This window comes from Lepisosteus oculatus, chromosome 1, assembly GCF_040954835.1.
Source record: "Lepisosteus oculatus isolate fLepOcu1 chromosome 1, fLepOcu1.hap2, whole genome shotgun sequence".
In the NCBI taxonomy this organism is placed as follows: domain Eukaryota; kingdom Metazoa; phylum Chordata; class Actinopteri; order Semionotiformes; family Lepisosteidae; genus Lepisosteus; species Lepisosteus oculatus.
Genome location: NC_090696.1, coordinates 50,938,079 through 50,961,797, shown reverse-complemented (window position 1 = coordinate 50,961,797; position 23,719 = coordinate 50,938,079). Strand labels below are relative to the sequence as shown.

Here is a 23,719-nt window from a genome sequence, read left to right as displayed (position 1 = left end):
CAAACCAAAAGTAATGCTCTGATTTCCCTTTGAACCACCTGGATGCAGCTAGCTACATTACAGTGCTCATTACCAACCAAAAACAATAGAAGTTTTTTTTTAATAAATGAATGTCAAAATGTTTCCAAAACGTCCACTTGTGATACTTTCACTGCTTAAGTACACAATTCCATATTAATATAACTATCAAGTGATGTTAACTCCGTACAACATTTATCTTTTTACAATAACAGCAAGTGGTATTCTTACTACGCATTTTTAGAAAAGGATAAAACATTATAACTTTTTATGAAGTACAGAATATAAGCTTAATAATGTAAGGACAAGGTACAATACAATACTCATGAGGCGCTGGAAAAATTAACCACCTGACTGCTCAGTCTTTATATGCTATAGTCTCTATATTAAAAAAATATGTACTGCTCCATGTAATTTCCAGTTTGACCATTTCTGTTGTAATCAATGTACAATATTGTTGTTCTGCATCCACTATTTTCTCTTAAGGTAACTGTTTTCATATGTTGTCCTGTATTACATGAGGTGGACTCAGATTTCTAGAATGAAGGGAGTACAATTGTTTGAATTTGATCTGAAATATCTTCTTGCCAATGATTGTCTCCCATTTTTCAGAGCCTCAAAGGTATTTCTGAAATCAACATGTTACTCCTTCTGCTTCTATGAACATGGTGTCTTCAAAACGAAGCAAGTTCTGCTTTTATTCTGCTTTGATTTATGTGTACTTCCTTGACCCCTGTGCTGTTATGCTGGATTTTAAGATTTACACAGAAAGGTTATAAATTTATTAAATGCAGTATGAATAATAAATAAATGATTAAATTATTTGCACATCTTTACATCAGTATCATTTTTCTTGTCCTTAGCCACTTAAGTTCCATTACCAAGTCTGACTTAAGTTTTTCTTTATTTTGCATGGGTTATGTTCTAAAAATATGTTAAAACAAGAAATAAAGAGCACTTGGAAATGTCCATATTTCTCTCTATAGTCTAAGACATATGTTCTTAAATACATTGATATAGTTGAGAAAGTAAGCATTTCCTTAAAGCCATACACAAATATTATGCAATGTTGAAAAATTATAACAAATGCAGCTTTTACCATATAATTTCTTGATATTATATGATCTCTGACATTAAGCAATGTTGTGCCTGGCCATATTGTAATGGGAAAACTCTAAGAAAACAAAAACAGATTGTTGCTATAAGTTGTGTTTGTGGATCAGTAGGTAGCATGCTTCCCTCTGGTTCATAATTTCCAAACCTTTTTTGTATGAGACATAAAATTGAGGTCCTAACGAGTTGCTATTAAAGCTTTAAAGAAGATTGTTAATCCCCATACTCAAATAATCCCAGTAATCTAAGTAGTTAATCCCACTACTCCGCTTTAGGTTTGCTTTATTGCTCCCCTTAATTCAACAGGTGAATTACTGCTGGGATAATTGGTACTACATACAGATAGTTTCTATCTCAATGATCCCTACAAGTGTATAAAATGATTTGGGATCCACTGAGATGATTTATCATTAATATTTTAAAAATCAATACAGCTAAATCCAGTTTAAATATTCTTTTTAAATAGTGCTTTATTAAAAAAGTACAATTTTAAAACTCACACCTACATGATGGAGAGAAACCAAGTATTCAAAGGACAATTACACAGATTCATCAGAATCTGGTACAAAACAGCAAATGTGTTCAGCACATCAAGCATTAAAAAAATATTGTCAATCCCAAAAGTAAAGCATGTAAGCCATTGCATGATAAAATAAGTTAAACAAGACAACTGTGATTGTGTTCTTGCTCATTGAAAAGCCTGTTATTTTATAATTGACTTTTGAGTAAGTCTTTTTGTCCCTTGGCAATTTCTACCATGTTTGCTATCCTTCCATTTTGATACCTTGAGCAATTATGACTAATTACATAACTATATTAGAATCTAGATCACTGATATAAATTAGGAAGAACAGTGATGCTTACACATATCCCTGTGGTACCTAATTATAGCATCCCAATTGTATTCAACAGACTTTTTATCTTTATTGTGTTTTCTATTCATTACTCAAATCTCAATTTAAACACACACACATTGGTTTTAAACTGCCAAACCAACAGCCAGCAATTAAAACAAATTACTGTTTTGTGAGGAATTTTATCAAAAGCTTTCTGAAAATATATATTTTGGGCAGAAAAGACCAATATGTTGATTTCTGCTACAGTCAAAGACAGCATAGAACATAGACTGGCAATATTTCTGAGATGGAAGAATGATGTTTTAACAATATTCTGTCTAGAAGATGGAAATAATGTGTAAACAAACACATAGATCTTTTTCATAAGTAGTCTCTTCTGGCTCAGTTTCCCATCTGTAAATATGTTTTATTTATAGTAAAAGTTTACACTTTACAACCTGCATACAATATCATACTTACAATACAATATGCACTTATCTACATTAAACATAATCTGCATCTGTCTTGAATTGTACATACATCTTTTTGATTTCCTCTGGTGCTTTTCAAATGTTTGATAAACTTCCTAAATTGGTATCATTTACAATTTTACCTAGTTTATAAACTACAGTATACCAGAATATATATCAATGATATAATTGAAGAACTGGTCCTAGTATATTCCCTCAGGTACTCCACTAATTACATCAAAACTTGAGTATAAACTCCTTATCTGTACCCTGTTTTCTATTTTTATAACCAATTCTCACTCCAAAAGCACACATTTTCCTGAATATCTACTGTCTGCAATTTGAGAATAAATAATTTTTGAGAAATTATTAAATCTGAACATCTAAATACACCATTTCTAATGCCCTATGTGTATTATTCATTTATGTTGCTTGTTCAAAGAACTGAAACAAGATGGTTAGACAACATAATATTAATACCTCTACTGCATGAATCACTGTGGAAATACAGACTAACCCACAACCACAGTTAGTTGCACATAATGCTAAAGACCACAGGACAAAAAACACTACAGTTTCCACATCTCCTATCATCAGAATGTCATTCAAGTTTTCAGTCTTCTTGTTGTCCTGTTGTAACTGCTTCTCTGTAATAAACAATAGAGCTTTCTAATGAATATGATATGATTACATAATAATCAGTTAATATGTTATTAAATATTAATTTAATATTAATTAAATGTGCCTGTAGATGTTTACATTCCTGCTAAAAAAGGACTCTACAGACATTAATCATTGAGTGCATTATGTTAAATAAATATATAAAATAGTATGCAAAGGAACAAGTAATAGGTTTAGTCCATGCTGAATAGAATATGGAATAAACCTATCACTCTGACGCAGCTACCCACCTGAACTATAAAATAGTGTTGTTCATGCACAGTACCAGTTTTTCTGTTACATTTATAAAGGAGTACTCAAGGTTTCCTGTAATCCTTTTAAAGATACAAGAGAGGCAGGCAAATTGCCTAGCCTCCTACATTTAATCTCTCAGCCTCCCTTTGGTGTGGGTGGAATTCCCCATAATTTTGCAAATTGCAATACTTTCCACTGGCAAAAAAGTGGGATTATCTTTGCCATTAGAACATGCACTAGCAGCATAAAGAGTCTGGTAATCCTTTTCATATAAAATCTCCAAAGTGAAGAGTAGAAAAATTAACATATGCTATTACATGATGTTTCAATATTGCAAACATTGCATTGCATAAACACACAATGGTATGCTTCTTGAATGGCAAATCTCTTAATATTGTTTGATGGCTTCCTTTAGTAAGCAGTTTCAAAAGTGTGTTAGATAAAACCAGTTGAAGTTGATTCATTGCTTAAAATCCTCAGTCAGAATATCTTCATTAATACCCCAGTTCTAAAAACAAACAATACTCTATGTTTGATTACTAGGCCTAGGATTTTTTTATTTATTTATTTAATATGATGCATACATGCAAACCTGGGGAAACACTTTGGACAGTTGTGGCTGCTTTTCTTTAATCATTCAAGCTCTAATTTCTTTCACATTACAAAAGATAGATGATCCTTTCTATTAACCATGGGCTGTGAACAAAGGTTAAAACATTTTCAGGCTGAGATCAATACTAGTTCTTCTCTAGTCCAGGTCCTGGAATGTATCAGTTCTTGCAGTTAAAAATGTGTCTTCCATCAGTACTTAGAAATTAAATAAAATTACATTAAACTAGAAAAAAAAGTATGATGTTTCAGCAACTCTCTAGGAAATAAAGTTCCTGAAACAGGAAAATGTAGGTCATATGATGCTGAAAGCAAAAACTGCAAGGACACATTTGACCTAAGGAGTATAAAAATCTAACATTGGGTAGATACATTATGCTGCTCTGAAAAAGTATTCAAGATTTCTATTATTACAAACCCACTGATTCACACAGCTACCTCCTGTACAGCTCATTTCACCCCAACCACACTAAAAACTCTCTTCCTTTTTCACAGTTCCTTGGGTTACGACGACTATGCAGCGACGACATCGACTTCGAGAACCAAGCCCTCGAAATGTACTCATTTTTTATCAACAGAGGATATCCCAGCAGTGTGATTGACAGGGCCCTTGCCCGAGCCAAAAACACCCCCCGGACCATCAACCCGATCAGGAACTCCCGCCGTAACAACCGCATTCCCTTGGTGCTTCCTTACCACCACTTCCTATCCCCAGGACCATTAACCTTTTCCATCCTACAGGATGATCCCTCCATTGGCGCCCTCTTTTCTGATCGCCCTATCATCTCATATCGCCGACCACCTAATCTGCGTAACCTCCTTGTTCACAGCTCCCTTGACCGCCCTCAACAACCATCCACACCAGGCACTTTCCCTTGCAACAGAGCTCGCTGTATCACCTGCAAGTACACAGCCACCACCACACTCATTCAAGGCCCCTCAGGACAATTCTGGATCACCCAGACAGCATCTTCTACCTCCAGCAACCTTATTTACTGTATCTCTTGCAGTAAATGCCCAGCCATCTACATTGGAGAAACAGGAAGGAGACTCGGAGACCGCTTCAGAGAACACGTCAGGGCTGTGAAGATTAAAGATCTCTCCAAGCCCATTGTTTCTCATTTCACCTCTGACGGCCACGACCACACTAATCTCTCCGTCTGTGTTCTCAAAGACGGTTTTCCGAACTCATACATCAGAAAGACCACCGAAACTAAAATTATTCTGCAGTTAGGATCACACATTCTCCCTTCCCTTAACGACAGATTACTGTTCTTTTAAATTTTCTCCATTCATTGGAAGTTTCATTTCACACCTCTCTGCACCCATTCTGACTTCACACCTCTTGATTGGGCTCTCTTTCTGTCCCCTGCTCCCGCCTCTCACTCCTCCTCCCTCCCAACCTTTGTTCTCCCGCTACTTTACCTTTGCCTACTGCCCTGTCTCTCTCACACCTGAAGAAGGCTCCACGGCCGAAACGTTGTGTTCTCTTTCTTCTTTTTTTCAGCATGGAATAAACCTATTACTTGTTCCTTATTAGTTAATAAGTCACTTCTTAATCAAAGTTAAAAATATGGCAATTACTTACTAAACTTAAGAAGCCATACATACTTTGGGATGACTTGGCAAGTTAGGTGTACAGACGAGGTAAAGTAAAGTCATTCATAAACTGCAAAAATAGGAATTTATACAAATAGCTTTTATCTTTGCTAAAAAAGTGAAACACCAGAAGATTTCAATATTTTCACTTATTGAACTAATGGAAATTAAGTGTTTGTGTTGAGCACTGGTACAAATGCATCTTCCATCTGGGCAATACCATTAATAACTCAAACTGAGGCACAGCTACTAAGGCTATCTTAATATTACCAGTCTCACAGGGTATTATGCATTTACACTGTATCAGGAGTATGTCATGGATGTTGGAAGGGACGAACCTTGGAATGGCTGGAGAGCGAAAAGACCCTATGTGTAGGGGCGAGACAGGGGTTAGCCTGGGCTCAGCTGTTCAGGGAATGCCGTATAGAAACCTATGCACTCAGGTAACGGACGTGGGGCGACCTGGTGCTATGTGGGTTTCAGGACATCCGAATGTCAATGCTAAGCCACGGCAGACTGAAAGACCCAGAAATATATAGTCCCAGAGGGAGAGAGAAACACCGGAAGGACAGCAAAGAACCGGAAATGAGAGACAGGACAGAGAAGGAGCGCCCTCTGGCTACAAAGGGCGTGACAGAGTAGACCATTATATGTGTAATGTTTTATGAAATGTTAAATAACATGCATTAATGGATAAAAGAAGGCTCCATGGCCAGAACGTTGTGTTTTCTTTCTTCTCTTTTCAGCATGGAATAAACCTATTACTTGTTCCTTTGCAGCCTACACCTGACGCAGCTACCCACTTAAATTATTTATGTCTATTTTAATCTAATGAAGAATATTATTTGTTTGAAATGTGTGGAGATTGTTATAACGTCATATTTATAATTTTGTAATGGAATTATTTTTATATTGTAAAGCTATCCATTCCAGGAGGAGAGATAAGTTAAAAGCTCCTTCACTAGGAGATTCATTGAGATGAGTTTTGATCCTAAATAGAGTAGACAGTGTATGATCTGAGTTTTAGAAGAGACAACTGCAATTTTTTTATGTTTTTGATTTATAATATGCTGTTTTATTAGTGTTTTCAGCAGTTCTGTGCAGTTTTTCATTAAACATTTTTTTAATTCATATCGTTTAATTTCAAAATGTCCTCTGCAAGCAATTCGAATATCAGTATTTTTAATTATTTGCTGTTTAGATATATATAATGTTTATACTGTATAATGCATCTTTGTAATGTAATGGAAAAATAACGCTTAGAATTACTATTTAGTTCCTCATCTTGTAAAAATAATTGTTAATTTACAAAACTTTGTTCAAATATACATTAAATCTGACTTTCAGAAAATAAGTAAAATACAAAATTATAGAATAAATAAATAAATATAGTAGCACCAGTGGCTTTCAAAACTAAATTATGCATCTAAATCTTTTAACTACAAAAATGACTACCTATCCATCCATTTCTAATGGTAACACAGAGGATAGCATTGCTATCTTACAGTGCTGGGGCCCTAGGTTCAATTCCTGGGGTAATGTATATGTGGAGTCTGCATGTTCTCTGGGTTCACATGAGTTTCCTCAGATGATCTGATTTCCCCATGCAGTCTAAACATACTGGTACGTTAATTGGCTTCTAAATAAATTGGCCCACGTGTGAATGTGTGTGTTTTTGTCCATGTGTCTGCCCTTTTGTGGACTTGTATTACAGCACGTCCAGGGAGTATTCTGCCTTGCGCCTGCTGCTTGCTGGGATAGGCTCCAGCTCCCCTCTACTGGATAAAGAGATATTAGAAAATGGATGGAATTAAAGATATTGTGTAACTATACACAGTGATAGAAACACACTAAGAGATGACAGCAGTTACTCATTGAGGACAACTTTTAGAGTGATGGCTTAGGGAAACAGCCTTTCCACATCAGTATCCATAGCTAGTTTGTTATTCAAACAAATAGCCTCTAAATATAAACATCTTAAGATGCTGGCTCTGTGGATCAGTATCAGCTACTGTATGTTTGCCTATTCCTTGTATTTATGTATGTACATTGAACAAACAGTTCAATAATAATTATGACAATAATAAGTGCTCACACTTATATAGCGCTTTTTCTGGACACTCCACTCAAAGCGCTTTATAGGTAATGGGGACTCCCCTCCACCACCACCAATGTGCAGCATCCACCTGGATGATGTGACAGCAGCCATAGTGCGCCAGAACGCTCACCACACATCAGCTATCAGTGGGGAGGAGAGCAGAGTGATGAAGCCAATTCCTAAATGGGGATTATTAGGAGGCCATGATTGGTAAGGACCAATGGGATATTTTGACAGGACGCCAGGGTTACACCCCTACTCTTTTCAAGAAACATCCTGGGATTTTTAATAACCACAGTATATTATTCATTAAGACCATTTTGTAATTGGACTTGGTTACAACTTCTACATTAGATACTCAAAACAAGTACATAACTCTTAGGAATTAAATTAATATCAACTGGTTGGGATAACAATTGAATTCTCGAGCTGTAATGCATTGAAGTTGAATACTCATCCAATCTCTGTGGATTTATATCTCCTGCGGGCACAAAGAAACAGTTGCAGGCTGTTGCTGTCCAATCCACGCTCTCTGGCTCGGTGCCAGGCTGTGCTGTGCGGCCTGCGACGGTGCGCTGCTGATGCTCACTGACCAGCTAGTTAGTGTTGGCTTTAACTAGCAAAGTTTGCGCACAGGAGAAAAGATGACTGTGGGTCCCAGCAAGTCAGGAAGAGGACTGGTTTGTTCCTGATGAAGAGCTAGTTCTGAATAGTGATTCAGCTGTCCACAGTTCTGACCTGTTCACGAGGCTTGCTGCTGGTGCTAACCTCAGGTGGATCCTCTGGTTACTCTCTGGCAATGTCCGCTCTAAACTCTTAGAACAAAGGAAAGTTCTGGCACTCAGACACACTGGCCGTTCCGTGGTTGTCCGGGCTGAGTCTCAGGATGGTCAGGAGGCGCGTTGCGAGAATGTCCTGCCCTTGGGAGCCTTCTGCTCCTGGGCCGTCCTGCCCTGGAATTCTCCTTTGAATTCCCTTTAGAATAGTCCACAGAATCCTCTCCAGAAAAATCTCTCAGGCTCTCTGTGTTGCCTGTTTTTACCTGGAGGAACTTCAGCTCGTTGATTGGCTGAAAGTTTCATGGGCATCAGTGTTCCACGTGGGTTACTCGGCCCTACCAGTCCCTGATTGGTTGATCAAGATGAGATATGAGTCACTTACTCCTGACACTTAGGAATGCAGTCCTGATGTCCATCTGGCACTCCCTAGACAGATAGGTGCCAATGGATGACCATAGATCATGAGAGCCAGGCTTAGCTAAGTGCATCCCCCTTTGGGAGCTGCCCTTTATCAAAGGAAACCTTAAATCAGCCTGCATGAATAGTTTCTCTGTGGCTGCACCACAGAGATGAACAGAGATGGGACCATTTGGAAAAGCTCAGAACACTTAATTCTTTCTTATTAATAAGCCTCGCCGCTACACTGACGATACTCAAATATACATCCATACCAAACCCGACACTGATGTGGCTGTCTCTATTCTATCTAATTGCATCTCTGACATAAAAATTTGGATGACTCAAAACTTCCTTCATCTTAACTGTGACAAGACTGAAGTCATGCTTATTGGTACCCCCCATCAACTTCGTAAAGCCACTCCTGTAACCCTGTCTGTAGATGGCTCTGTACTTGAGCTTCAATCAAAACTGAAAAACCTTGGAGTTATATTCGATTCTGGCTTAACATTCGACCCACATGTACAGCGAACTGTCAAAACATCTTTTTTTCACCTTAGAAATATCGCAAGACTACGCCCTATGCTATCATTAACTGTGGCTGAAAAGCTCATCAACATATTTGTATTCTCTCGAATTGACTACTGCAATGCTCTACTCCCTGGGGTATCTAAATCTACTCTGAACAAGCTGCAGTATGTCCAAAATTCAGCAGCCAGAATCCTGACCAGGTCTAGTGCAAGTGTTCACATTACTCCTATCCTGGAGTCCTTGCACTGGCTTCCGGTCACATTCCGCGTAGACTTTAAAATCCTCATGCTCACCTATAAGGCTTTACATGGCTACTCAATACCTGTCTGAACTTTTATCGCCCTACTCCCCACCTCGCAACCTCCGCTCTTCAAATTCTGCCCTCCTTACTGTCCCCCAAGCCCGTCTACATTGTATGGGCGACAGGGCCTTCTCCTGCTATGCCCCCAAGCTCTGGAACTCTTTGCCCAAGGATATTAGAGAGTCACCTTCTCTAAACTCCTTCAAATCCAGACTCAAAACCTTCTTCTTCAGAAAGGCTTTACTTAACTAGTTCCATTCTTCACCCCTCTGCTCTTCCTAATACCACCTTCCACGGTCTCCTCTATTGTTATTGTTGTATTGTTGTAATTATAATTGTGTCCTGTCTTGTGAAATCTTCTTATTTATTGTTGTAGTCTTCTTATTTATTGTTATTGTCATCCTGTAAAGCGCTTTGAGAAGCCACCTTTAAAGGCGCTATATAAAATAAAGTTTATTATTATTATCATTATTATTATTATTATTATTATTTTAGATTTTATTTAAAATTAAAAGAATCAGTTGTCCATCGGGCCACACAATATTATGTTACATTTTTATGTTTTTAAGAGACTTCAGAAGGCTTCAACTGATGCACAAAAATATAGCATAATGCCTTCTCATGTTATGAAGTCACTTGCATCTGGGATCCGCTTCATTCAGACTAAGGTTTTTAAAAATGCAACCAGGTACTAGATATTGTTAAAATAAAAGCTGTGAAATTTTTCACAAATCCTGATCTTTGAACCTGTAGGTCGCAGGCTCTGTGTCATTTGTTTACAAAGTTATTTACATCTGAAACATCTGAAAAAATCGACTGAAAAAAGATACAAGAGGCTTGAAATTATTGTTATTAAATTAATACTCTTAATAATCACCAGACATTATTGTACTTTCAGTGGAATACTGCTTTGTTATTCTCAATTCTAATTACAATATATACGATTTTGTTTTAAGGCTTGAGGCATCTGTTAAATTGCCCCACTGAATAAAGTGTTTTGAATAGTACAGTTCAATATACAGTTGTACAGTTGAATGCATAGTTGAATAGTACGGCTTTGATAGTACAGACTGGGACGCATTCAGAGCTCCCGACACAAATTTAAATGAGTATACGGACGCGGTCACCAGCTATTTTAAATACTGCACCGACATTTGTGTACCAGAAAAGAAAATTAGGACATTTCCCAATCAGAAACTGTGGTTCAACAATGACATTCGCAATAAAATAAAAGACAGATCGACCACATTCTGTGGAATCAGTACAGGCAATCACGGTATGCATTAGAGGAAGTCATAAAACGCTTTAAACGGAGCTACAGAGTGCAGCTTGAAACGCAGTGCACTGACACCCGGAAGCTTTGGCAGGGATTACAATCAATCACATGCTACAAGGGCTACAGCCAGGAGATTGACACGAACAATACATCCCTGCCGGACGAGCTGAACCATTTCAATGCCAGCTTTGATGCTCTGAGCACGGGCACTGCTGAGAAGACCCCAAGTGTGCAGGGTGAGTTTGTTCTGTGCAGGGTTAAAATCAGTAAGGCTGCAGGGCCTGATGGGATACCACCTTGCGTCCTGAGGACATGTGCAGCCCAGCTGACCACAGTGTTTATGGACGTCTTTAACTCCTCCCTGTCGCAGTCCATTGTCCCCACCTGCTTAAAAAAACACTATTGTTCCACTCCCCAAAAAGGCAAAAGGGACGTGCCTGAACGATTACTGTCCAGTAGCATTAACATCTCTGGTGATAAAATGCCTGGAGAAGCTGGTGTTCTCCAGGCATCAACTCCAGGCATCAACTCCTCCATCAAGGAGTCCCTGGACCCCTTGCAATTTTGCCTACTACAACAACAGATCAGTTGATGATGCTGTCTCCCTGGCTCTACATACAGCCTTGGAATACCTGGACACTAAGAACTCATATGTGAGAATGTTGTTTGTGGACTACAGTTCAGCATTCAATTCCATCATACCCAGTCAACTGGTGACAAAACACAGGGGATTAGGTATGTGCAACTGTCTGCAACTGGCTGCTGGACTTCCTAATCACAGGTGGTGCGGATAGGTAATATAATATCAACACCACTCACCCTGAGCACTGGAACCCCACAAGGCTGCTGTCTGAGTTCAAGGTTGTACTCCCTGTTCACTCACGACTGCACAGCAAGACACAGCAACAACCGCATCATTAAGTTTGTGGATTACACCACTATAATAGGCCTGGTCGGTGATGATGACGAGTTCACTAACAGGGATGAAGTCGTACAGCTGCTTAGGTGGTGTCATAGCAATAACCTCGACTTGAACATAAATAAAACAAAAGAGCTTATAGTGGACTTTCAGAAACACAGGCCACACACTCACAGACCACTCAGTATTGATGGAATGGAAGTGGAAACAGTCACCAGCTTTAGGATTTTAGGAATTCCCTTTTCTAAAGATCTAACCCGGACTGTGAACACTGACTCTATCTTGAAGAAGGCTCAGCAGCGCCTTTGTTTTTTGAGGTATCTCAAGCGATGGGAGATGCCAGTACCTGTGTTGGTAAACTTCTACCACTGCACCATCTAGAGAATCCTCACCAACGGGATCACCGTGTGGTACGGCAACCTCTCTTCTCGAGAAAGAAAGGCACTGTAGAGAATGGTCAATATAGCCCAGAAGATCATCGGCTGTGGTCTCACCGAGATTAAACAGCTTTATGAGGACCGCTGCAGTGGTAGAATTCTAGCTATCACAGAGAACAGTCACCACCCCAGGCATGAGCTTATTACCCCACTACCCTCAGGCAAGAGATACAAAAGCATACGGACACTTACCACCAGATTCCTCAATAACTTCTATCCACAAGTAATGCGATTGACGAACACATTTAGCCATGCCCCTCAGACCACACCTATACCATCTACCTCATTATGATTTCTTATTTATTTATTGCACATCTCAAGTCATTGTGAGTAGGCTAGGCTGAAATAATAGGTCTTCAGTCTGGATTTGAATACCGAGATTGACTTGGCATCAGAAATATGGGGTGGGACACTGTTCCATAAGCTAGGGGCCCTGTAACTAAAAGCTTTACTGCTAACTGTTATTTTATTAATTTTTGGAATATGAAGAAGACTTGCATTCTGTGATCTAAGCAGGCGACTTGGATGGTAAACATTAATAAGTTAATTAGATAGACAGGTGCCAGACCTCTGAGAGCCTTGTAAGTAAGTAGAAGGATTTTGAAGTCTGCCCTGTACCTGACAGGAAGCCAATAAAGAGAGCTAAGTATGGGGGTTTTATGGTCATACTTTCTGCTCCTAGTAACAATTCTAACTGCTGCATTCTGAATTCACTATAAGGTGTTGAAAGAGTGGTGGGTGCTCCCTGATAATAGGGCATTGCATTAGTCTAACCTGCTGTCTACAAGACCATGTATTAATTTCTCTGTGTCTTGAGTGGAGAGAAACTGCCTTAGTTTTGCGATATTTCTTAACTGTAGGAAGCATGTTTTCTATAGTGTTTCAACACGAGAGTTAAATGAGAGTCTTGTGTCTAATATGATGCCTAGGTTACGTGCTGAGTCTTTGAGGCAAAATTTTAAATCCTCTTAGTTAAGTGCTGAAGTTATAGTAGTCCTATCAGTATTTTTTCCTCCAAACAACATACCCTCAGTTTTATCAGAGTTAAGTAACAAAAAGATTTCACACATCTTTGCCATTAATGCAATTAACTAAATTGATAATAGAAGAGTTGTCGTTTGGTATAAACTAAATGTATATTTGCGTGTCATCGGCATATGAATGAAAGTTAATATTATGTTTTCTTTTTATCCTACCTAGCAGCAGCATGTAAAGAGAGAACAATATTGGTCCCAGCACTGAACCCTGTGGTACCCCAAATTGAAGTGGTGACATTGATGAAGCAGTACAATTATTAGATATTTAAACATAATGAAAAAAAATACTTAAATATGAAACAAACCACTTGAGGACAGTTCCAGATAAGCCAACCTCAAACTCAAGCCTGTGTAACAAAACAGAGTGGTCAACCATGTCAAAGGCAGGATTAAGATCTAGATGCACAAGCACTGTTGCATTCCCTGCATCATTAGCTAAGAGAACATCATTTACGACTCTTGTTAATGCAGTTTCAGTGGCCTGGGTGGAAACCAGACTGAAATTTCTCAAGTATATTATTTGAATCCAGATATGATTGCAGCTGGGCCACAACTATTCTCTCAAGAATTTTAGATAGAAATGGGAAGTTTGAAACAGGCCTGTAGTTGTTTAGAAGCTAAGGATCCAAATTTGACTGGTGCTCATATTGTGTCTGTACCAGATCTCTTTGCGGCTTATTTGATTGTGTTTGAAGTCTGATGATATTAATTTTATCGTTAAAGAAGTTCATGAAATTGTCACTACTAAAGTTAGATGATGCTATAGAATCTGTCTTATTTGTTATATTAGCTATTGTCTTAAATAGGTAGCGAGGGTTATTTTTATTGCTATCTATAAGTTCAGAGTAGTAAGCTGAACGAGCTCTATATAGGGCTTTCTTATATTGTTGCAGGCTATTAGTCGATGCCGACTTGAATACTTGCAAACCAGTAGACCTCCATTTGTGCTCTAGTTTGTGGCACTCCTACTTATGGGATCGAGTGTGATCATTATACCATGGAGAGTGTCTAGTCGTTTTGACTACCTTAGTCTTTAACGGGGCAATTTCATCAAGAGCCTGTCTGACCACTGTATTATAATTATGTGTGATTTCGTGAACATTATTACTGGAGATGAAGCTAGCATTGTTCATCATGTTCATGGAATTGAATTAAGTACCCCTGTTGATGTGTCGAGTTGTAATAGTCTTCTCCTTGGCAGCTATCAAGGGCAGTCGAATCTTAAAAGAAATTAAGGAGTGGTCAGAAAAAGAGTCATTAATGGGATGAACTAGTACATGATGAATATCAGCTCTGTGAATGATAATTAATTCTAGTGTATGATTGTATATGTGTGTTGGTCCTGTTATATGCTGACTACAACCTACAGAGTCAAGGAGAGACAATACATTTTAACTGAAGGTGTCTGTCTGGATGTCCATATGTATGTTAAAGTCACCTAATATTACAACTTTGTCTAAGTTAATAACTAAATCAGAGAGCAGTTCACCAAATTTGGCAAGAAGCAATGCATATGGTCCTGGGGGTCTGTACACTAAAAGAATGTATATAGATAATTTGGATGCTATTTTAAGGAGCATTGCTTCAAATGTGTGAAAGTCATTAATAGTTTTTAATTCAATTCTCAGAGACTCACTGAAGATGGCTGCTAGGTCACCTCCACACCCTGAGCAATGAGCTTTTTGTAAAAAAGTATAGCCATTAGGTGAGGCTTCAACTAAAGGAATAGTGTCAGTGGGCCTAAACCAGGTTTCTGTTAGTAGTTACAGGTCAGAGTTGGTGTCAAGCACCATATCATTAACCAGAACTGATTTCTTGCCTAGTGGCAAACATTTTTAATGTTTTAACATGTTTTAACTGATTTAGATTTACCAGTGGAATGGAGATTAAATTGTCAACACAGGAGCCCCTAAAGGAACGTCTGAATTTTAATCTAAGCCTAGTGATAGTTGCAATACTATGTCTATTCACATTCATATCTGGTTCTGAATAGTAATGTGGTTGATGGGATGCCATGTGGTAGAGAACCTGGGTCGGTACAGGAGGTGAACTAGAGGTGGGAGTACAGACAACACGTGATTTAGGATCTCATGGCTGAGGCCTGGGTGGTGCTCTTAGTAGTCGAGGAATCAACTTCTCTGCTATATTTTGGGATAGAATTAATGATCCCCTCTGGTTAAGACCATCCCGTTTATAAAAGCCAGGCCATTCCCCAAAAATGTCCCAATTATTAATAAGTGTTATTCTATTGGATGCACACCAAGTCTCTAACCAGAGATTTAGGGAGTATAACCTACTGTAGGGTATATCCCCTCTATATAAGATAGGTAAGGGACCAGACACAATTAAATTCCGACATTTTCTTTGTGATCTTTTGTACATAGAAATTAAGTTGCTCTTTAACACCTCTGATTTTTGGTACTTTATATAATTAGTTCCAGCATGAACAACCAAGGTGGTGACTTAATTGCTGGAAAATGTGTCTACTTTCGCCTCAATGTCAGAAACTCTGGCCCCAGGGAAGCATTTTACAGAGACCGCTATTTTTTAATTCTAACATTCCTGATTATCGAGTCACCAATTATGAGCACCTTATCGACAGACGCGCTGCCTAAAGCAAAGAAATGTTGCTGAGTCGGATTGGTGACTGGTGTGCAGGAGGTCTAGTCTTTGAGCTCTTAGACCCCCGTCTGAATGTGACCCAGGGCTCGTGTGTGGTTGCTGCTGCTGCCGGCACTGAGCTGGAGACAGCTGGGCCGGGAGGGACTGCAACCAATTCTGAATTGACTGAGAGCTCCGACTGAGCTGAATCTATCCATCCCTTAGTCTGTTTAATATTTAATAGTATGCTAATGCATCCCTCCAAAATAAGAAATTCTGTCCTCCAACTCTACTATAACTAAGCATTTCTGGCATTTAAAATTAAATACATTTGTTGGTGGAACAGTCTACGCTATACATGCCGCAGGACTCGCAAAACGCAGGAGTGCTCTCGGTGGAACCAGAGCAAATAAATTGTTTTATTATTGTTATAGAGAAACATGATCAGATTTTCCGTGGTTCAGAAAAAAAAGATCTTAAGTATACTAGTTTGTCACGCTTCTCACACCCTCTTTTCTAAATGGCTTTGCATATGAATCTAATAAATTTAACTACCTATTTTCTGTGCTTTCTCTATCCTGCTAGATTTATAATTATTCTGAAATTCCTCTTCTTGAAATGAGTCATTTCTAAATACCTGTTATCATTTTTAACATCTTGCAGCAACTCTCCAACAAAATATACGCTTAGCTCAAACTGACAGTTCATCCTGCTACCAACATTGAATAAAAAATCTTAAGATTTCTATATTTCTGTCTTTATTTAATTGGTATCATTAGTGACAAAGGCTAAATTACTTTCTTGGAAAAATGTATTTTATGTGCTGCAAAAAACTGACTTGCTTTAACAAGATATATTTACAAATCCTTTTGCGTGGCAATTCACCTGAATGCCCAACTATTTGAGAAGCCCTCCATGAAACCATCTTTGCTATTAATTCATATAAGGCTCTCTTACCAAATTGCTGTTTTTTATGTGCTAATTTTGTGACTCTCTATCCCATCAAACCTTCATACTCTCCCTGCCAGAACCTCCCTGCACTAATTATTCATGCCCCTCACTCTCTGCCATATCTTTCATGTTTGCACGTTCTTTTGTAAATACAACTTTCTGTGATTTGTTTTTGTATATCTAAGCTTTTGCTGCATCCCTCTTCTGTACTATGTCTAGTCATGGCTTGTTTTTGTTTGCTTATTTCAAAGTAACACCTGCTCCATTTCTAAATCTTTTTGCTTATTTGCAATTTTGTATTTTTACATTTATTTACTTCTCTAGCACTTTAACGTCCCAAGTTTTCATTTGCCTTAATTTGTAGACTTAATTTCAGTTTTAGCCTTAAAAAGCTTAAGTTTTCTCTACAACTGTCCTACAACTGTTATCATTTATCACCAAATTATTGCACTTGACATGACTTTTTTCATTCACCCTTTCCTGAACATCAATGACAAGCAAAGATAGTGCTGTCTCTGGTGCGATCTTTTGCAGCTGAAAGTTCACTGTTTAAATGAATAAGAAATTAGATTATTTATAAATCTAATCACTTATTCTACATAAACCCGTAATTGCTCTCTGAAAATACTTTTTTCCTGTTCATTTTGGAGACCTTGATCGAAACTGATTTGAGACGTCCAAAAGGATTTACCCTGAGGGCAAAAAATGTAGAATATATGTCTTTTAAACGCATACCTTAGACGTATAAATGAAGTCCGTAATTGGTCTAGAATGAAATTCTAATATACGTATATTGTTATATGTCAATTATACATCTAGGAGTATGTGTTCATTATACATAAATGGTTGGAGTTTTATTATACGAATAAGTTTAGAGGACTATTATACATATATGGTTAAAGGTCTATTATGCATTAAAAATAGGTTTTATCGGTGTAGAAACTAGTAAATCAAGCCAATGATTTGGTTTAGAAATTATTCTGAAAATTTACAATCATTCACACCTGAAAAATATGTTGTTCAAATTATACATTATATACAATATTGTAATCAACATATGGCTAATCATCATAAAAAAACTAGTAAACTTCAGCTACAAATTCTAGTAACATGGCAATATATATAAGGTAAAGACAAACACAAACTAATTAAATGAACATGCTAATATATAACTCAAAAACACTTTTCATTCCAAATATAAGTTTCAAAATGTACAACTTCTATATTTCCAAGAAAATATTATTACAATGTGAAGTTAAGACGATTTTGACTGTTCACCATTTGCAAAGCCCTGTCTAATTGTCCTAACAGTTAGAACCAGCAACTTAACATTTTCAGTGTCCAGACTTCCAGGCCCCCTGCCTTGCATACGCATTCTTCAAACAACGCATTGTGTGCTCCTTTATTTCTTTTTCTGTTGCTATTTGGTGGGACTTCAGCACCACAGCTAGGGCAAAAGTTTATAATATAAGTACTCAAATAAATGATGATTAATCTCTTCTTGAATATAATCTCAAAAAAGAACCATTAAGGTTTACTAAGCTCAAAGCTTAATCAATGTATTAAGTTTAGCTTGCATCATAGTAATTGAGCAATAAAGTCTGTCCTAATTAAAGAGTACACAAAGTTTGAAAGTGCAATATAGGATAAGAGTACCTTTAATTGCTCTAGAAAGATTTGTGTCTCCCAGGCCCCTCTTCTGTTGTTGATCTTTTCGGTTTGTGCTAGCAAAGTTGAATTCCATCATCAGTTCATTCTGAAAACCAAATTATCACTGAGCTTAGACATTTTTCAAGTGAGTTTCCACTCAACGTTTATTTACTCAAATATTTAGGATTGAATGTACTACTGTAATCTTTATATTTTAAAAGAAAATTTTGCTGTTTTACACCTTGCAAATTAAGTGGTTAACACATAGGTATCTTTAAGCTAAAATTTGTGGTTTTTGTGGATATTTTAGCTTGAACAAAGTAAAAATGTAATGTAAAAACATTTAAAAAATCAATAAGCAATACCTTGACAACACTCTGAACACACTCTGACATCACTGCCACCTACTCTCCGAAGTTGGTCTATCTAGAAATAATATTATATTCGAAATAATATTAGAAGCTGGATCTTCATTAATCAACTAATCAGACACACATTACACATGGCCATTGCACATTTCTGCACTATTTAAATCTTAGAATACAAAGCAACCATATTTCAAAGTTCAAAAGTAACTTTTTAGAACATTATGTGAACTTTATGTAAAACACTTTATTTTGGCATTAAAAGATAAGCAATACATTATAAACTAAAACATAAGAAACTATCCAAGAGATGGATCCTATTAATCAGATGTAGGCTGTCAAATCATGACCTATCTGTAACCTAGAATACTAGTAGTGAATATTTTCTACACCACAGAGAGAATATAATATCATACCAGCAGCAAGGGCTCGCTCGTGTGTACAGAACTCTTCCATTGTGCTCAGCCTCTTGATGTGGAATTGGGAGTCCAACGGTTCTGTACACCTTCCCACATACCTCAATTCATCTCTGATCTCCATCAGGAGACTCAATACCTGTTTCTGAAACTCTGAAATCATTCACATTTTGTATCAGCATTTGAAAGGAATTAGGTCAGGATTTTCTTACACTATTGTTATATTAGCATTATTGTAGTGTTGCTAATGTGCTACCTGCAATTTATAATCTTAAAAATGTAAAATTCCCACATTTGTAGTTGATTTTGTGCGATCTTCACCTTCACACTATTTTATTTGCCATTTATTGCTTGTGATATATAACCGGAAAAGATACTGTGCTAGATATGTTTTCAATGTCAATAATATATGCGTTTATCAATGTTGTCGATATTATGGTTGCAATTTAACATTGATAATTCATCGCAACAATGTTCCCCTGCTGTGTGCTGATGTGCAACTGTAAGGTATGCAGTTAGTAAAGAAACGGTCACTGTAAGGTGTTATAATATATATATATAATGACAATATGGAATAGGATGGGGACAGGCCTGGTGTCACAGGGAGAGGGAGGAGTGTCGCCCCCTCAGTTTGGGCAAAAGGATTTTTGAACACTTTCACTTAACCTGCACCCTAAAAAAATGTTGTACTTTGTCAATGGTCAGATAACACTAATTGACACTAACAGTCACTCGGACTGTTTGATGTGCAGGAGGGCTATCCGTCCAGGAATGGCACATTTCAGTGTCCTTATTGGGTGTCAACATTACGATCCTGTTTGCTCAGGTGGACTGATTCCTTGCAGTAGTTTATCCTTATACTTAAAACCATTATTTAAATAAGACTAGTTATAGCAGTCTGTGCTTTCTGTTGGTTTTACAACTATTTTTTCTTAACGATTCAGAATCTCGTTACCATCAATGTAGCTGCAAAAATGAACGCATATGGTCTTTTGTAGCTCTAGGCAATATGATGAATGTGAAACTGAACTTCATCGCAAATACCAGATTGCTCGTCGTTATCTTCTATCACGAAGCACCAATCAATGGTATAGTTGCGAGATTTCATTTGGGTAACTGCAACATACGGCATCATTTCAACTGAAATATCGCCGCCCCCCTCAGAAGTTAAGACGCCCCCCTACAGATTTTTCCCCGGGCACAGCACCCTGATGGGGGACAGGGTGTCCAGGAAATGGTATCAACTTTTCTACAGAAATAAAAATAGAACATCTTTTGGCATTCAAACATTTTACTATCTTTTTTTCAGGCAGGTGGCAAGACCCCCTCCGCAAAACTCCTGTATGCAAAGCTATGTAAATAAATTAATTACTGCGAAAATAATTTACTTCGTACACTATTCAGATTGCCGTCATACTCTTAGGTGCGGCACACATGATATACTGTATAAAAAGCCTCAGGCACTGTGTTAGATGTGTGCATTTCCTACATTGCTTTGTTTGTAGAGATTTTAACTTCATATTTAGGCTCAGATTTCAACTATAAATCTTACACTAATTACTAGCAGTAAATACTAATGTTTTGCTCCCTCTTACGACAAAAATATATTTGTATTGTAGCTGGAATTAACTTTTTTTTCATACATGTCTCTCCCTACTGCAATTTGGACACAGAATGGTTAAAGATGGCAACATGTCAGGCACCCAGAGAGAATGGGGGGGGGGTGTCTTCCCAACTCCATAACTAAAAAGCGAAATAAGAGTGGCTGAAGCGACACACACAGTCGTGTAACTCAGAGTTTGACGTAGCCTATCGTGTAAATTTCGCTTTGTTGCTGATAGGTTTAGCTTTCGAAACTCGGCTCTAAAGTCATGTGACTAATTTTTCGCCCTGTTTCATTGGTTAAACGCAAGGATCACAAGCACTGCCATGTTAACTGGGATGTGTAGTTTTTAATTCAGTTTGAATTCTAACTGTATGTACTGTCTTCGTATTTGGCCAGGGTGTTAAAGAGAGGAAGAGCCAAAATTCTTCAGTGCCATTAAAAGTACACCCCTCATGGAACGTTTGCCCAGCATACTTGTGCTTTTTCCTTCTTCAGTGCTGTCAGTGCTGTCCAGTTTTTTTGTTGGTTCCTTTTGTTGCATAGACATCATTCATCCAGCACTGACCCATTGTACTAATTTAGTCAAAAACCTACCAACTCTCTTCCCAGGATCACTGGGAATCATAATGTGGGTACTTTACCTTTGGCTCGGCTCCACAGCACTATCACACTACTTATGCCTTACTAGCTATCTACTCAGGTTTAGAGTGGTGTGAATGATGGGGCCATGTACCCCAGGGTAGGTCTTCTCAGTGTTTTAGGCACCTGAAGTTTCTGTGTGCTGATCCCTCATGACTGGGAAAGGTTTGTCAGTTTTTTTGTCTCCTCCAGGGAGGTGATCTCACCCTTGGTGTGTTGAACAGATGACATTTGAGAGTCAATAGCTCTCTTCCTGTTCACAAGACTCATTCAGAGTGTTATGGCAGTGAGTTTTGACACAAACATGGGTGGTGCAGTTCCTTCTGTAAACTGCTCCAGGATGACCCTAGGAAGCATTTTTTCTGGCTTAATTTCTATAGGGCACAGCCAGCCATGTCCAGCATGTAGCAGGTGCCTGGCAAATGTATACATCCAAGTCTAGCAGTGACATTTAAGCTCTAGTACTTTTGGTGCTGTCCTTCTGAGTCCTGCTTACCCAGGCCAGAATGCCCTTATTCAATTTCTTGTAATCAGTGGAATACTGTAAAGATATTTCAGTGGTTGACTTCTGTGCCTCCCTCATTAACATCAGGGTAAGACGATGTGCCTAGGTGTTCTCGGGCCATCCCGCTGCTTCCACTGTTCTCTTAAAGATTGTGATGAACATTTCAGGGTTGTCCCCAGGCCCCATTTGCTTCCCTAGGCCACCCCCTGCACTTCTGGGCCAGCATACAGATGCAGCCATTACAAAGTGCGCGGTACAGACACGTACCGGAGGTAATTGGCTACGGCGTTGCGCATCGTGACGCAAGATGACGCGGGGTACCGCGGTACGTGATTGGTTGACCGACAGGGGCACTCGTTGCCTGTCGTAGAAAGATTTACAGTAAACGTCTTTACTGTGCCCATTGTAGTATTGAATATTCATATGGAATTTTACCACTGAAGGGAAATCTTAGTAGCTGAGCATAAGAAGAATAGGAGCATACTGCAACACGTGTGAAGGCCATAAACAATATTAATTTTGGAACATAAACATACAGTATATGGCTGGTCTCGGTACTTTAAAGAAAACATACACGAAACATGGTTTCATTATGACCAGAATCGGTCTTGAGATATTTTTAACTTGATTTACAGTATTGGAGAGGTATGTCTTGACACCGATACTACGTAAATACTGCTCACGTATATGTTTCTAGGTTTATATTATGCATTTCATACGGTCAAATTACTTTTGAGCAACTGATAAGAAGTGCGAAATGGTATGCCCAGGGCGTTCTAGTTTTCGTTTTGTTTTAATGCAGTGCAGTGGATTGATTAGAGATATCAAGTACATACAAGTCATTTTTTAAATGTTGTAGTTCGTCTTGTAAAAATGTTACGAGTACATCATCTGTCAACAATTACACAGGTTCTGTTTCCATATTGCGGATTTTGGTTACGTAATATTATTTTCTAATTTCACGTTGTGAATATATGATTTGGGCAAACAGAGCCGCAAAGAAGTACATTATGGGTTGTTGTTTTGTTTTTGCAGTTTTATCTAGAACAAGCGATGCTTAAACCTTTGTCTGATTCTTGTGAAACTATCCACACGACAGTTACCTAGGAGTTGACTTCAGTGATGTCACTGATGGGATGTTTCTAAAAATCCATCCTCTGTAAAACGTGTTCTCTAGTTGTCCTGCATATGTATTCGCTAATGAAGCTGTGTGTTCTGAGCCTGGTTCTCTACATTTCTGTATGAACCAGCTTAGAGGGCTAAAGACACCTTGTGTTTAAATTGAGTGTAAATGGTGTTAAATGGTGAGGTTTTATTATAATCTAAGGTATGAAAACAAACTAACTACATTTTTAACACACTTTATGATACGCCATTTTTTTGTTGTATCCCAAGTGATTTGAAGCATTTCTGTTTTAATTGAACTTCTAGAGTTATTTCTCCAATGTTTAGGAGGATTTTGCCTTAATAAGGGCATGCTTGTCATATGCTAAAAGAATAGCTTATAACAGGAAAGGCAATGTCTGTTTTTTTTAAAAAGCTCCTTTAAAGCCTGCGCCCCAGAAGGTCCATTTATGTTGAGCTGTGAAAGTGCTTAAAGTAAAAACCTTGTGTAAATGGTTAAAAGCAATGATCCAGGGACCAAAGGTGAT

The 23,719-nt window shown here is 38.0% G+C and overlaps 1 pseudogene; it reads right to left on the bottom strand.

The window, feature by feature from the left end:
* Positions 1-12,618: 12,618 nt before the first annotated feature.
* Positions 12,619-13,367, bottom strand: LOC138241191 (uncharacterized; annotated as a pseudogene).
* Positions 13,368-23,719: the final 10,352 nt, after the last annotated feature.